This window comes from Trachypithecus francoisi, unplaced genomic scaffold (assembly GCF_009764315.1).
Source record: "Trachypithecus francoisi isolate TF-2019V2 unplaced genomic scaffold, Tfra_2.0 Lachesis_group17, whole genome shotgun sequence".
NCBI classification, from domain to species: Eukaryota; Metazoa; Chordata; class Mammalia; order Primates; family Cercopithecidae; genus Trachypithecus; species Trachypithecus francoisi.
The window spans coordinates 40,035,882-40,052,079 of NW_022681462.1; the positions used below are offsets into that span (position 1 = coordinate 40,035,882).

The 16,198-nt window shown below is 38.0% G+C and overlaps 1 pseudogene and 1 gene segment (V, D, J or C); one reads left to right on the forward strand and one right to left on the reverse strand.

The window, feature by feature from the left end:
- The window catches only part of LOC117062889, a 126,188-nt gene that overhangs the window by 8,053 nt on the left and 101,937 nt on the right, over positions 1 to 16,198 (forward strand).
- Positions 13,439 to 14,813, reverse strand: LOC117062878 (annotated as a pseudogene).

The following is a 16,198-nucleotide window of genomic DNA, read 5'->3' on the forward strand; positions in this document are numbered from 1 at the left end:
CAACCCAGACTCAGAACCTCTTCTCCTTAATAGTTTTGAGAAACTCTGTTCATGTTCCTGAATCTCATTTACTATAAATCTGTTCCTTTCCTCCAAGCAGTTCAACTATTTTGCTTTCCCAGTCTTTCTCTAGGTCTCAAGGAAGCAGTTTTATTAATGGTACTCCAAATTCCAATGGAATATTCATCCGTTCTGGAATTAGAGCTTCATACACAGCCAGAAAACACCCATGCAACAGTCCACATCTTGGACTGGCCCTGAAGTCAAGCCTTTGGGGTTACAGAGAGAACTTAAATGCTTACAGTTTGTATGGCATTAGTAAAGTTACTTAACCTTCTGTTGCCTCAGTTTCCATATCTGCGGTACTGTGACAGTAATAGGTTCTACCTTATAGGTCTATTTACAATTTAAACATGGTAAAGCACTTAGAACAGTATTCAACATATAATATATGGTTCTATAAATTTTGATGGTCTTATTGCTATAATACTTAACACCATAATAATCATCATTTTCGTAACTCGACTAACCTTACAGAAACTTATAGGTAAAAGTATCAAATTCAGTTCAAGTTAATTTCATCTACAGCCCATTAGATGATAGAATGGGGTGTTTCACTACAACTAACAACTAGCTAACAACTCTTAAACTCCTAATGACTTGGTATTGATCGATGCTAACATGCTCAGACCTTTAATCATGCCCACCCATATCTGTCCAAATGCCTTTCTTCTCAACATCCATTATCAAAATGTTATCCCATGAAAGATTCAAATATCGTATAGCTGTTGCTCTTTTTTTTTTTTGAGACAGAGTCTCGCTCTCTCGCCCAGGCTGGGGTGCAGTTGTGTAATCTCTGCTCACTGCAAGCTCCACCACCTGGGTTCACGCCATTCTCCTGGCTCAGCCTCCTGAGTAGCTGGGACTACAGGAGCCTGCCGCCACGCCTGGCTAATTTTTTATATTTTTAGTAGAGACAGGGTTTCAACGTGTTAGCCAGAATGGTATCAATCTCCTGACGTCGTGATCCGCCCGCCTCGGCCTCCCAAAGTGCTGGGATTACAGGTGTAAGCCACCACGCCCGGTCACTGTCACTCTTTTTAATGTAATCCTTATTCCATCTTTTACATCTTTTCTCTATCTAATATTTGTGCAGTATCTCACAACTTCATCTCAAGTTTTTTTGATATGTTTCTATGCTAACGATGTAGTTTATACAATATAGTTTATTCTCTTATTTGCTGGATTCCTGTGAAAACAAACTCTTTTAAGCTCAGCCCCTTCCAAGACCTCAGAGCCATAGGACACACACACACACACACACACACACACACACAGAGCTAAGTGAAAATGTATTAATGAGAGTGATTTGGTAAACTGAAGTGTCACTTTACCTTTTTAAAAAGCCATCTATTTTTCCTGGCAAGAGTTTTCAAGTTGTGTACATCTGATTTTTAAAAATAAGCCATGTGTGACTTTATCAAACATTTTTCTTCTAAAGCCTTTTTTCTCCAAAAGCCGAAGTCATATTAATTATATCCTGTAAAGTCTGATTGGCTCTTCTCTGATATTTTCTCTAGGTATATCCCAAAGTCTCCATTTTATTCTAATTTTTTTTTTACCTTTCACAATCATCCAAAGGCACAATTCCATTCATTAGTCAACTACATCATGAATGGAAAATTTGGAAAAGTACCTGTTTTTAGAAATGATTGTCAGGCATATGTAACCACACATTCTTTAACTGAAGGACCTGAATCTCATATTTCCAGAAATAGTGTCTGAACTATATACGTCCTGATATGGCACAGATGGTGCATCAATCTCCTCAGGAGAAGTAGCTCAGTGTAAGCTATACCTGTCCATTTGTTGTCTGCAAAATTCTACAGGTAGAAAATTCTATTTATTTATCTAAATTGTTGAGTTTTTAACAACTGTACACTTGTAGATAATATCAAGTTTTAATAATTGCCTCTTTTGCTATCTCCAGGCTACCAACACTTCAGTGGCAGATGGCAGAAATATTTGCCATTTAAAAGTGAACTAGTTTATTTATTGCCAGGTTTGTTGGCTCATGGCTGTAATTCCAGCACTTTGGGAGACTGAGATAGGAGGATCACTTCCATCCAGGAGTTCAAGACCATCTTGGGCAGCATAGCAAAACCACACCTCTACAAAAAATAAAAAGTATGGCCAGGCCTGGTGGCTTGTACCTGTGGTCACAGCTAGTTGGAAGGCTGAGGTGGGAGGATTGCTTGAACTCGGGAGGTTGAAGCTGTGGTGAGCTGTGATCACACCACTGCACTCTAGTCTGGGGAATGAAGTAAGACCCTGTCTCAAAAAAGTAAAAAAAAAAAAAAAAAAATTCTTCAATATTCTCTATTGTTCAGTAAACTTCAAATGGTTTAAGTCTTAAAAACAAAAGTTAAAACAGGTTGAAACAGGAATAGATTTTTCCTTTAAAAAAAGTCAGCAAATAACCAAATATAAAGAGTGATTGAAGCAGTTGTCTTAGCTTTGTTTAAAACTTCCTTCCCAAAAAGTGTTTCTGCTTATATTCACTAATCATTACCAACAAAAAAACATGTTGACATTATATAGCTTCTGATATGATGCATTGAGGATACATCCCATCTGTAATATTTTCTCTAAAAATGAAAGATGTGAATTTAATCAATATAAGATATCTGATAAAACCAGTTAGAGGTACATTCTCCAAAGTAATTGGCCAGTACACTTCAAAAGTTTCAAGATCATGAAAGACAAATAAAACTGAGAAACTGGGGAATACTGAGGACAGAACAATTAAATAACTAATGAGATAAAGGATTTTATCCTGGACATAAAAAGGATATGACTGGAAAATCTGTGAAATCCAAATAGGATTGCAAATTAATTAACTAATAGCATTGTATCTATGTTAATTTTCTAGTTTTGATATTTATACTACAATACGCTTGATGTTGACATATGAAGAAGTTGAAGAAAGAGTATATGGGAATAATCTTTATGATAGTATTCAAATTTTAAGCCTAGAAGCATTTCAAAATTAATCAAAATATATAAATAAAAACAACTAAGAAAACAGCATGGATTCTTATTAAACAACTTCATAAAATTCATCATATTTTCCACCTTTCACTATCTGTGTTTTTCTTTTCTGTTATAGAGCACCCTGGCTCCCACTCTGTAGAGTATATTCACTTATTTGCTCAATTCTAGAATATGCATAAGGTGTTTTACAAATTGATAGTGCATTCCTCTGAGAATGAATGATCTAGGAATTAGGGTTTCATATCGTTAAGAGCTTTCTTTCTCTTTAAAAGTGAGGGTATTGAGTTCAAATTCTCAACTTCGAAATGGTTTATGTTTGTTCATACCGCCATTCTCTTTCAGTGTAGCTATTCAGTGTAGTTCATTTAAATTTGTTTCATGAAGATATCTCTGTTTATGGTGTCACAAAGCGTTAATTAAATCCTCCCAGCAAAAATAAACAACAAACATAAATATAAGTATAAAGCTAAAAAAAAGTTCAAAATATGTCAGCATTCTGAAAATTGACAAAACATTAAAAAAAAAAAGAACTGTGTACTTTTTATAAAAATGCCAGTGTTGTGAGTAAGGACAGGAAAAGTCTGTGGATTTTGCCTAAGACTGCTCTTTCCACCCCACTTCAGTCAGCATGAATTGCAGAACTAGAGTTTTGCTAATATATGGACGGCAGCAGAAACTAGCAGCCTACGATCAGACTTCAGTTGCGGGTAGGGGGTTCTAGAGCAAGATGCTTCAGCATTTCCAGCTAAATGTGATGGACTGTGCAGGAAATAAACAGAAAAAGCCCACGGCTTTGCCAGTCCAAGATTATGGCCCTGGTTAGGGCAAGTGGTACACCACCTGAAAGTTAATAGAGGATTCCTGGAAATGACAGACTCATAGAATTGCTAAAATAATATCTACACTCATTTCTGGTGAATTAAGAGCTGCAGGCATGAATAACAGGGATCTAAGTGGGCCCAGTGAAAAGTGAAAAGAGGGAAATAAAGATTGGCTGCAGTTTGTCTGTGTTCCTTAAATCACACACAAACAAATTCGCAGAAGGTATATTTATGAGCTCAAGTTACTTGAGCAAAATTTCTGCCCGAATCGTTGGTGACTACTACCAAGCTATGAAAATACATCGGCAGCTCTTAGAAATCCAAATTAAATATTGAAGTTCAGAATGAAAAATGAGCAAATACATTAATAGGCAAATGCCAAAGAGGAATTTACATTCTTCTATGTAAGTCCAGGCAAGGTACTAAAAATAAACTCAATAATGCTCAGAAAAACGAAATAGAATCCAGAGAGATGTTCAAGAGCAGTCTGTCTATAATGTGCAGTTTTAAATTAAAAAAAAAATACTGCAAAGAACCAGAAAAGTGTGACCTATATGAAGCAAACAAAATAAGTCAACTATAAAAACAGTCTGTGGATCCTGCTACTGACTCATTTTAAATACTGACTTTAGCAAAGATTTTAAAAGTTATTAAATAAATGTTCAAATTATTATTTTAAGACTATGTTCCAAGACTTTAAAAGACAAATATAAAGACAATGACTCAATAAGTAGGGACTTTCCATAGATAAATAGAAGCTATGACAATGGATCAAGTGGTAAATCCAGAAATGAAAAGTATAATAATCCTATTTTAAAATTCTCTAGCTATATCTAACAGCAGTTTAAGATTGCAGAAAAACTGGTGAAATAAAAACAACACTCAAAATTAATCCAAAGAAAGAAACAAATTTAAAGAAAAATATTTAAGACCTCATAGATTTATAGATCAATCTATAATATGTAATGAGAATCACAAAGTTAAAGACAGAGAGAAAGTATCTAAAAAAAAAAAAAATCTGAAAAGAAAAGTTGCAAAATCTTTTCAAAAATAATAATAAGACATTAATCTATACAAAAATAAGACAATGAAACCTGTTCAGGACAAACACTATGAGATTCATAATGAAACACATTGCAGTTAAAATGTTGAAAGACAGAGAAAATTTTGTATGCATCAAGATTCCCTATGAAAAACTGACTCACTATACACAGAGAAACAGTAATAAACCCTTTGGTTAACTTTTCATTAAGACCAACAAAGGCTAGAAGAGAGTAAAACGATATAACTAAATGAAGGGGTGGGGTGAAAGGACAACCAAGAATTCTATTTCCAGTGAAAATATCCTTCAAAAATAAAAGCAAATTAAAAATATTCCTTGGTAAATAAAGATGGACTCATTAGTAGCAGATATGCCTGGTAGATATTCAAGAGGAAATCCTTCATAATCTCAGGTAATGACAGCAGAAAGCAGCGGAAGTCCACAAGCAGGAACAAAGTTTTCAAAAATAGTAAGGGGCAAGAAAGAATATTGAAAATACACAAAACAACAGCAAACAAAAAATCCTTTCCTTCAATTTATGTGAGATTAAAGCCAAGAACAACTTAAAACTACTGTGACAGGTATTAGAATGACAATTACCACGATTGGGATAGAAGGAGCAGTTGACTAAGATGGTGCATGAGGGAAGCATCGGGATAATTTGAGTTTGTATAGCTCCATCTGGACAGTAAATATACGTAAACTTTATTCAATTGCACATTAGAGATTTGTCCCCTATACTCTGAGTTTTATCTCTATTAATAAAAATGACAAAAGATAAAACCCAGACTCCTAAGCATAAAAAATTAAGAATAGCCAAATACTGATGAAACTCAACTTATTAGATGTGTAAAATGTGTTTTAGAAAGTACAAAATCAATAGAAATCTGATAGATAAAAAGAAAGAAAAAATTTAAATATGACACTTCTGTCACTCGGGCAACAGCAACTTTATCTTTATTAGTTACCCTCTAAACATAGAGTATATTTTATGTCACTTTGTTCATGCAAGATGTACTCCCCTCTTCCCTTGACTTTTTCCATCCCACTGCACCCACCAGGAAATTTGCATATTGTCCCCTAAGGAGGACCTTCCTTTGTGAGTCTGAGATAAAAGCTCAGCTCTTACCTTGCCTTGACCTGATCAGGACTCCTCAGGTCACCTCACAATGAGGCTCCCTGCTCAGCTCCTAGGGCTGCTAATGCTCCGGGTCCCTGGTAAGGACAGAAGGAGATGAAAGAGGAGAATAGGGTGGGAGGGTGAGCTCTGGGGGCCCCAGTGCCTCTCATGTGTGTCCTGTCCCCGTATTAGATGTGCACGTCTTGTCCTCTAGGATGGGGCATGTAATGTTTAGATTTGTGAGAGTGAGGAAGATTTCAGAAAGAGCAAGGACCTTTCCTTGCTCTGGGGAAGGCTCTAACACACAAAGAAAGGGATGATGTGAAAGAATTCTATAGACTCCTGTGTGCTCCATAAATCTTGGTTATTTTTGAAATTGGATGTTTTTGGGATATGAACCAAAATTTTCACTCACAAAAATAATGATTAAGCATGAGAAAAAGTAACTGAAGGGAAATAATTAAAATGTCTCCTAATAATCACATGTAACCTTGTACTTCTCCTAATTATTTTAGGATCCAGTTGGAATATTGCAATGACCTAGGCTACACTCTCCCTGGCCACTACTCCTGGAGAGCCGGCCTCCATCTCCTGCAGGTCTAGTCAGGGCCTCCTACATAGTAATGGAAACATCTATTTGAATTGGCACCTGCAGAAGCCAGGTCAGCCTCCACAGCTCCTGATCTATGAAGTTTCCAACCACTTTTCTAGGGTCCCAGACAGATTCAGTGGCAGTAAGTTAGGCACAGATTTTTGCACTGAAAATCAGCAGGGTGGAGGCTCAGGATGTTGGAGTTTATTACTGCCAACAAGATACAAAAGTTCCTACCACAATGGTATAGTTCTGAACACAAACCTTCCTGTTGGGTGGCCGCAGCCATCCACCCCAGCCACCCACATATGTTGTTTGTCTGGGGAGCAGGCATTATAGAGCAAGATGATGGAGGACTCAGGGGATGGGCTGCAGCAAATTGCTCTGGACTGTGAGAACCTGGGCTACACCAACCCTATCAGCTGCAACAGCCTTGGCCTGGCAGAACTTACATGAAAGTGAAGGGAGTCCAAGTGCCCTCTGAATAATCACACATGGCAGTGGAGAAAGCTAAATGAAAGTTCATGCTAATCCTTCCTGTCATCCCTACAATTTTTTGTCAAATAGATCTGGTCAGTGTCACTGCTTTATAAATAAGGCTGGTTCATGGTAACCCAAAACTAATATGCCTTTTGGATTTGATTTTTTTTTGAATAGTTACTGGTGCACATGTGGCTGGATTGGTTTAGTGATATAAAGACTTCCTCTCTCTGTCTCCACTTCACACTTAACACTTTTTTCTTAGCATGTATCTCCAGTAAAGGGACAGAAACAACATTTTATATAATTGTGCCAGGGAGTACACAAATAAAACTGCTCCCATTCTTAGTTTATGGCTACTAGATAGATTTTGTTAAATTTACTTAAAAACAGAAGTCATGTGTTCAATGTCTTTGATCACTCCCCAGAATGGCAGGTTGAAATAAAAAGAGAGATTTCGGAATTTTGAAAATAGTCAACCAAGCCTGGAAGAATTAGAAGGCATGCAGTTGTATGGCATATTCAACAGAATTTTGAAAAATATAAGATAATATATTTGCCTAATAAAAAAGAAGAATGTTAGGATTTGGGACTGTGGCAATGTAGATGAGCATGAAGAACACACGGCAAAGGTCAACTTTTGGTGCACACCCAGCTCCGTTTCCCACTGTGTTGGGGTCCCTGTGCTGGTAGGGTTGAGGTTGAGCCACCAACCCAGATGGAAATTGGTAAGTATTTCTTGGAAAGAATCGCAATGTTGAATAGACTCCTGCCTGGCCTTCAGGGCTGTGCCCTGATGTCACTGCAAGCTTATGGGAAACTTGTGTATCACACAAGGCTCTATCTAGGACTTTAGTGACTCAAGGGTTAAGGAAGTTCCTGTGCAAAAACACCTTAAGTCTTGTCACATCTTCAAGTCAACACAGCAGGAAATAGGTAAGCTTCCAAAAGCTGATTTTTCCCATCTCATATATCTGAGGATGAAATAAGGGAAAAAAATGATAATTCAGAAGACACCTTACATCAAAATAATTAAGATATTAACCAGGGTTGAGTTGGGACCGTGGAGATCAGCAGGAGATGCAGTGACAGGAGCTCAAGGCCCATATCTCAGACCTGCACAAAGGATAATCAGCGCTGCTTTTTAAGGGAAGTCCACGAGATGTGGGTGGGAGGTTTCACTCTACCATTTAGATCCAGCTGCCAGCCAGATCCAACCCAGACCTCAGCAAATATCACAAGAAATCCAGCCTGGTGTCAAGGACTCAGCTCTTGTCCTTTCTGTTAAGGCAGCTCTAAGCAACTGCCAAACTCAGGTGGATTATCTTCCCCAGGAGAATCCCTCTGCCTGGGCCAAGTCCCCCCTACACTCACATTTGAGAAATTTCACTAAAGAACACAATGATAGAATAGTATCAGCTCAAATGCAAAAATGTATTTCTTCTATAGAATTTTAGGTAATCTGTTCTTCATTTCTTCTATAGCACTCCTATGTCATCAAAATCATGATGCTTTTAAGTTATTATTTATTCTATTCTGCTTTTTCTGCACTTGTTTTTGTTTCTCATCTAAGACCTACTGCATCAGAACTGAAAGCAAACTTTTTGAAAATTTTAAATTATAATATGTGAATTTCAACTTTGTTATGATATTGGAAGAAGTTCACATTGAGAAGCCAGCAAATGCGTGTGACATGATCACACCTGTGTTGAAAATGAAGGAAAATAATACAACAATTGAAGGAATGATGGTGATCATGTCAGAGTTTGTAATGCTTGATACTACATATGATTGTCATATTCCAGTAATTAATATATAGAACAATATGCCTTAAACATACATTTAACAGAGTGTGCTAAAGTTTTTTATGCAGGACAGGGAATATCAATTATGGTGTTATGTAATGTTAGAAGTAATACAAGTTTAAATTAACAAACAATAAAAAGTATATATTTATTATAATTTGAGACCCGTGGCAATAACGCTGGCACTGCCCATGTTTCTGGAGGCAGCAGGCCAGTGGTGCTCACAGCTGTACATAGCATCCAGTACCTGTTCTATTGCTCATGCAAATGGTCTCACCTAGCCTAACATTAGACAGCCACAGTAGACTATTGTCATTATTGCGCCAAATCTTGTTTTATAGACTCCCTAATAATCTGTTTTCCCATGATTAAATATGAAATTTTGAATATATTTTGAGAGAATTAGCTTACGCTATTTACGAATCTCAAAGGAATCTTTAGGTAATCTTGAAGACATGTTAGTATAAACAAATATTAAGATATTTTGCAAATATTATACTATACCAACCGAAGGTAGGTCAGACTAAAATATCTCTTATAAAGTATGTTTTGCAGGCTTTCCATTAGGTCTCAGGCCTAGTCAATGTCAGCACACATAGGACAGATTTCACGCTCAGTATTTGTACTCTGATACTTGAGGAAGCTGAAGAAGCCACAACACCCTAGGGTGGCCCTCGCCCCGATGAATCACACTGCCATACAATCCACTCCCACAGAGAGTAGGCAGGACCTATGACTTGCTTCTAACCAACGTTGTACAGTCAAAGTGGTGAGATGTCTTCCCAGTGTTGTATAGTATTATATAAGCCTTTGCAGACTGGAGAAAGACACTTACTGGCCTTGAACAAACAAACAGCCATGTGTGCATTGCCTGTGTCAGCATCACATGGCAGGAAATTATTCACAAGCTCTAGCAGTTGAGAGCAGACTTCATCCAGGAGCCACACATGGAACCAACCCAAACGCTCATCAATGATTGGCTGAATAAAGAAAATGTAGTACATCTACACCATAGAATACTATGCAGTCATAAGAAGGAATGAGGTTATGTCCTTTGCAGGGACATAGATGAAGCTGGAAGTCATCACCCTCAGCAGACTAACACAGGAACAGAAAACCAAACACTGCATGTTCTCACTCACAGGAGGGAGTTGAACAATGAGAACATATGGACACAGAGAGGGGAATAACACACACCAGGGCTTGTTGCAGGGTGGAGGTGAGGGGAGGGAACTTAGAGGATGGGTCAATAGGTGCAGAAACCACCATGGCACACTTATACCCATGTAACAAATCTGCACGTTCTGCACTTATATCACGTGTTTTTTTTTTTTTTAGAAGAAATAAAGAGAAAAAGAAAAGAAATTGAACCCCTAAGTCATAGAGATGCAAGAAAATGAGTTCTGCAACAACCTGAAAGAACTTTGAAGTGCATGTGTTCTCAGATGAGTTTCATGTGAGAACACAGCCCAGTCTGCCTTTAATACAGTCCTGCGAAGCCCTGTGGAGAGAAACAATGAGGCCATGTGCAGATCCTGACTCAGAAACTGTGAGATCAAAAAAGATGTAGCCGTAAGCTGACAAATATGTGGTATTTGTTATCTGGCAATAAAAAGTAACACATGTATTAAGTACAAAAAATGGACATAAGAGCAGCCACTTACATTAAAAGCACATAATGCATGTGTACATGCATATATATATGCATGTGTATGCACATATATAAACACATGCATATGTGTGTGTAAAAACTGAAGGTATAAAATAAATTGTTTCAGCTTCCACCTTATGAAACTACATAAAGAAGAACAATTTAAATCTAAAGATTAAAAGCATGAAAACAGGCCAGGCACGGTTCCTCACGCCTGTAATCCCAGCACTTTGTGGGAGCCGAGGCCGGTGGATTGCTTTGAGCTCAGGAACTCGGGACCAGTTGGGCAACATGACGAGACTCCCATCTTTACAAAAAATACTACAAGAAATTAACGGGGAATTGGTGGCTCATGCCTGTAGTTCCAGACACTCAGGAAGCTGAGGCTGGAGAATCGCTTAAGCCCAGGAAATGGAGGCTGCCCTGAGCCGAGATCGAGCTGCACTCCAGCCTGGGTGAGTGACAGAGAGACATACAGTCTAAAAAAAAAAAAAAGAAGAAGAAGAAGAAGAAGAAGAAGAAGAAGAAGAAGAAGAAGAAGAAGAAGAAAATAAGAAATATTACAGCAGCAATCAACAATAAAACTGCTAACAGAAAAGTCATAGTGAACACCAAGCATAGCAAAGACTGGTTCTTTGGAAAGAGCTATGTTGTTTAGTTTCTGTATGTTTGGAAATTATCAGTTTATGTTGTTTTCAATATTGATTTCTACTTTGATTCCTCTGTAATCAGACATTATATTTACAATTATTTTAATTATTTTAACTGTATCGAGGTGTTATGTGGGCAGAATATATCCTGTTACGGAATATGTTCTGTGGGCAGCTGGAACAAAAAATGTGAACTTCCTCTATTATGGATTGGAATATTCAATAAACGTCAGTCAGGTTCCGTGGGTTGGTGATGTTGTTGGGTTCTTCTGTATCCTCGCCTGTTTTCTATTTGTTTTCTCAGAAGTTAAGAAGGGGTACTGAAGTCTCCAAGGGTAAATGTTCTTTTAGTTTTTGCCACATGCATTGCACTATGTCACTTTGTTGCTTGGTGCATACACATTTAGAATTACTTTATCTTCTTTTGGAATGACTTTTGTTTTTTCATTATGTAAATACCTTTCAGTCCCTGGTAACTTTCTTTTGCCCTGTAGTCTACTTTATCTGATGTTAATGATAGCTACCTCTTTTTAAAAAATATTTGCGAGGTATTTATTTTTTATTCCTTTTGTATCCAAATATTCAAATTGTTGTATATACTGTTATGTTTGGTGTGTCAGACAACATAGTGTTGGAAAATTTCTTATTGATTCACTCATCACTATTTTCAGATTTCATAATATGCATGTTTAATGTAATTATTGGTATGTTAAGGCTTAAGTCTGAACTCTGTATTTTTTGCTTTATGTTTTTGTTTCTCTGTTTTGTTTCCCTGCCTTCCTGGAGGTAACTCAAATGTTTTTGCAATTTCATTTTCATTTTACTTATAGCTTTTAAAATTATTCTTGTATTTCTTTTTATAGTGATTTTTAAATTGGTTGTTACAGTATTTCCTTTACATGCATAGCTTCTCACAGTATGTTGGTGTCAATATTTTATCATTCATATCAAATAATAGAATTGTACCTTCCTTTGTGTCCTGCATTCTCCCCAATTTGTAAAGTCAAGTATGGTCCAATAACCTGCTATTTGCCTTATATTTGGTGGAGTTATGGAGAGTGGTGAGTATTGGGAATTGATGATATGAACCCGGAAAAGAGGCCAGATGTGTTTCTTGTGAAGAATCACAGAGTTGAAGGAACCACTATTCCTAGGTGGAGCCTGCAGACTGCAAGTTTCAAAGGTATGTAGTTCATCAAGAAGAATTTTAGGTCTGTGTGTTAGTCCGCTTGTGTTACTATAAAGTAATATCTGAGGCTGGTTAATTTATCAAGTAAAGAGATTTATTTGGCTTATGGTTCTGTGGGCTGTACATGAATCATAGTGCAGGCATCTGCTTCTGGTGAGTGCCTCAGGCAATTTACAATCATGGCTGAAGGCAAAAGGGGAGCCAGCTTATCACATTATGAGAGGGAGCAAGAGAGAGAGAGAGAGTCAGGGAGTTGCTAAGTTCTTTAAACAACCAGCTGCCAGGTGAGCTTGTTACCTTGGAGAAGGCACCAAGCCATTCCTGAGAGATCTGCCCCCATGACCCAAACACCTCCCACTAAGCCCTATCTTCAACACTGGTTATCACATTTTAATATGAGATGTGAAAGGGAAAAGTATCCAAACCATATCAGTCTGCAATTATCCAGTGTCTATTGGAGTTTCTTTGCAAAGAGACCCAAGGTCCTGTGACTCAATCCCAGCAAAACTAATATAGTCCCGAAAAGACAAAGTGTCTAGGTTTGGAAATATCTATCATGCAGTGACATGCTAACCAGAAGGCCCAGTAGAGCAAACATCAACAGGGGAGCTATGGAGATGGACAACAACATCCATGATTTACATATGTTGTAAGAATGGCCTGACCAGAGTTATGGACAAAACAACAAAAACAACAACAACAAAAACTCCTTGAGCCCTGAGTATGGGAATTTCTGCTTTTGTAGCCTAGTATCCATAGACTCCATGTATAATCAAACAACAGCCAATGTCCCATGGAAAACATGGGCTAAGTGCAAAGGTTGTTCTGTGCAACTCCTAAGGCTCAGCCAGATTCTCCTCTCTCAGGAGTGTTCCTCTGCGTGTGCCAAGTCAGAGCTGTGTCCACATGCAAACTTGGAAGATATGATAGAGGACAATACGTCAGGTGAGTATCAGTTCAATTAGATAGAATTCTTTTCACTATGGAATTTCAGATCACTTAGTGCTCATTTCTTTCACTGTTCTCTGATGTCCTTTTTTTTTTTTTTTTGTATGTAGTTGATCAGCCTACCAGGTCTTTTATGCAGTTCTACATACAAGGTGACACCAAGGTAAGATAAATGAAGTTCCAGTTTGGGTGCCTCCATCTCCCTCCCCTGGATCCTGATCCAGTGACTGCCAAAACCAGAAAGAACTGGGGTAGGGTGCTTGATCATGGGGAAGGCTGTTGTGGTTTGCCTGGTAGATGGGAAAGGGGAAAGGTTTCACTTCTTCACAATTTGAATGACATCCTCGTCCTCCAACATATGGTCTTTACCCACTTTCTCAGGATTGTGTTTCACAGAGAGACCCCAGACCAGAGCATATTTAAATTCTTTGTAAGATTTTTTTGAATCTTCATGCAGAAATCCTCCACTGTGGTCCCGGAGTAAGGAAGCACCAGTGGGGATGGGTAATCTGGTAATTGGCCTTTGAGTTTGGTGTAAATTCTCACTAGTTTCAGATAGTCCCAGATCTTTTCCAATAGGTCATTAAAATTCCAGCGGTGATGGGCAGAGATGGGTACACAGTGAGGAACCTTATAGATGATATCCAATTCCTCAATAGAGATTCAGTCAATCTTATTTAACACATAGATACAGGGGATATAAACTCTGTTTCCTTCCACCACATCAATGAGGTCATCAGCTGTAGCATCACTACGTAGAGTCACATCAGCATTATGAATCTTGTATTTGGCAGAATGCTCTTCACAGTTTCAGCATCCAGCTCACTCTGGGGCAAGTGACTGTGAGATTAATGCCTCCCTTGTCTTTCTTCTTGAAGCCAATGTTGGGGGGTTTGCTGTTCAAGCGGATGCCAAAGCCTTCCAGCTCATTTTCATTTATCTTCTTATGTCCCAAAGGTTTCAGGACATCCAGAACAATCAGGATCAAGTAACAGGTTTGGGCCACTGCAATGATTTGACCTCTACCTTTCCCATCCTTGGCACCTTTAATGATACCTGGGAGATCCAGGAGCTGGATCTTGGCACCTTTGTGTCTGATGACACCAGGCACAGTGGTCAGAGTAGTGAATTCATAGGCTGCCACCTCAGAATATACCCCTGCCAGGTTACTAAGCAGTGTCGACTTCCCCACAGATGGAAAACCAACAAATCCAGTTCAAGCATCACCTGTCTTGGCCACATCAAAACCTTCTACTGGACCTCCACCACCAGCACCCTTTGCAGTAATGAGTTCTCGACTAAGCTTAGCAAGACAAGCCTTAAGCAGCCCTAGGTGGTGTGCTGTGGCCTTGTTCTTTTGAGTCGGAGTCATCTCGGCTTCTATCTCCGTGATCTTAGCTAAGGTGCTGCTCATCGTAGCGAGTACCCTGTGGCCTCTACACTGTCTCCCTTCACACCAACTTTCTCAATATATACTTTTGTATTGTGTTCTTTCTATGTTTTTTTTTTTTTTTTTTTTGCAGTGATTCTTCTGGCCTTTCAACTGCTAAATCACTGTCCCAGGATATGGAGATTTCTTTTCAGACTTAATAATAATTCAGAAATGACAATTTTTGTATTAAATTGTCATAAAAACAATAAAAGGTTTTGAAATAATAAGTAAATGTATTATTTTCATAGGATGTGGTCATTATCTGAACAGAAATCTGATTCCTATCTTCCAATAGTGATTGTAGAGAAAATATATGCTTTGCCCATATTCCACTTAAAAATGCTCTAAAAATGTTTATGAACTAATAATGTGCATGTCAGTTACATGTCATGATGTGATATGATGGGAAAGTAAAGGAATGTTTGAATCAACAGCACAAAATATCTTTTTTTTTTTTTTTTTTTTTGGTTAAAGAAATGAGCCACATCAGAATTACTTATCTCTTAAAGGATGATGGATTCCATGGTGAGTGAAGTTAAAATTGTATTTCTAAGCAGAAATATCAAAAAGAAAGCATAGTTTATAGAAAAGAGTTTGTGATAACTAGAAAGAATGACAAGTCTTCAGAGACTTTTTATAGTTCTTTTCATTAGTAGGCACAAATATCCAACCAAAAATCTATTGATTTTACTCCACAATCTTCAATGTGGTGACTAAACATAGTGAAATTAAAATTATATTTTAAACTAAAAAGTCCAAAAACAATGAAAAGATAGTTTATAGGAAAGCGCTTGTAAAACAAAGAATGAGGAGACTACAAAATATATCCATAAGTGGGAACACACCTCCAACAAAATTCTAGTGATTTCTCCATCACAATTATTAGTTTGGAGATTGGAGATGCTGCCCATCCTCCTGTGAGCAGGACACCCATGGAGAGTTTGCACAGGGTGAGGGCCCCAAATGCAAGCCTCCCTAGAGGGAAGGCAGAGCAAAATGGCAGAATAGAAAGCTCCACTCATTGTCTTACGTGCCTACCCCCGAGCAAGGACACCAAGTTAACAACCGCCTATGAGAAAAAACATTTCATAAGGACTAACAAATCAGGTGAGGGCTCACAGTACTTGGTTTTAACTTCAAATCACTGAAAGAGACACTGAAGACATAGAAAGAAAGAAAGAAAGAAAGAAAGAAAGAAAGAAAGAAAGAAAGAAAGGAAGAAAGAAGGAAGAGTCCTGAATCATGGATGCCACGCATCCCCCACCCGTAGTAGCATGGTGCCAGGAGCATCAATTGGCACTGAGGGAGGGAGAACACAGAAATTGTGAGGGATTGAACTCAATGCTGTCCCGTTAGGACAGAAAGGAAAACTGAACCAAACTCAGGTGATGCTCACCCATGGAGGGAGAGTTTA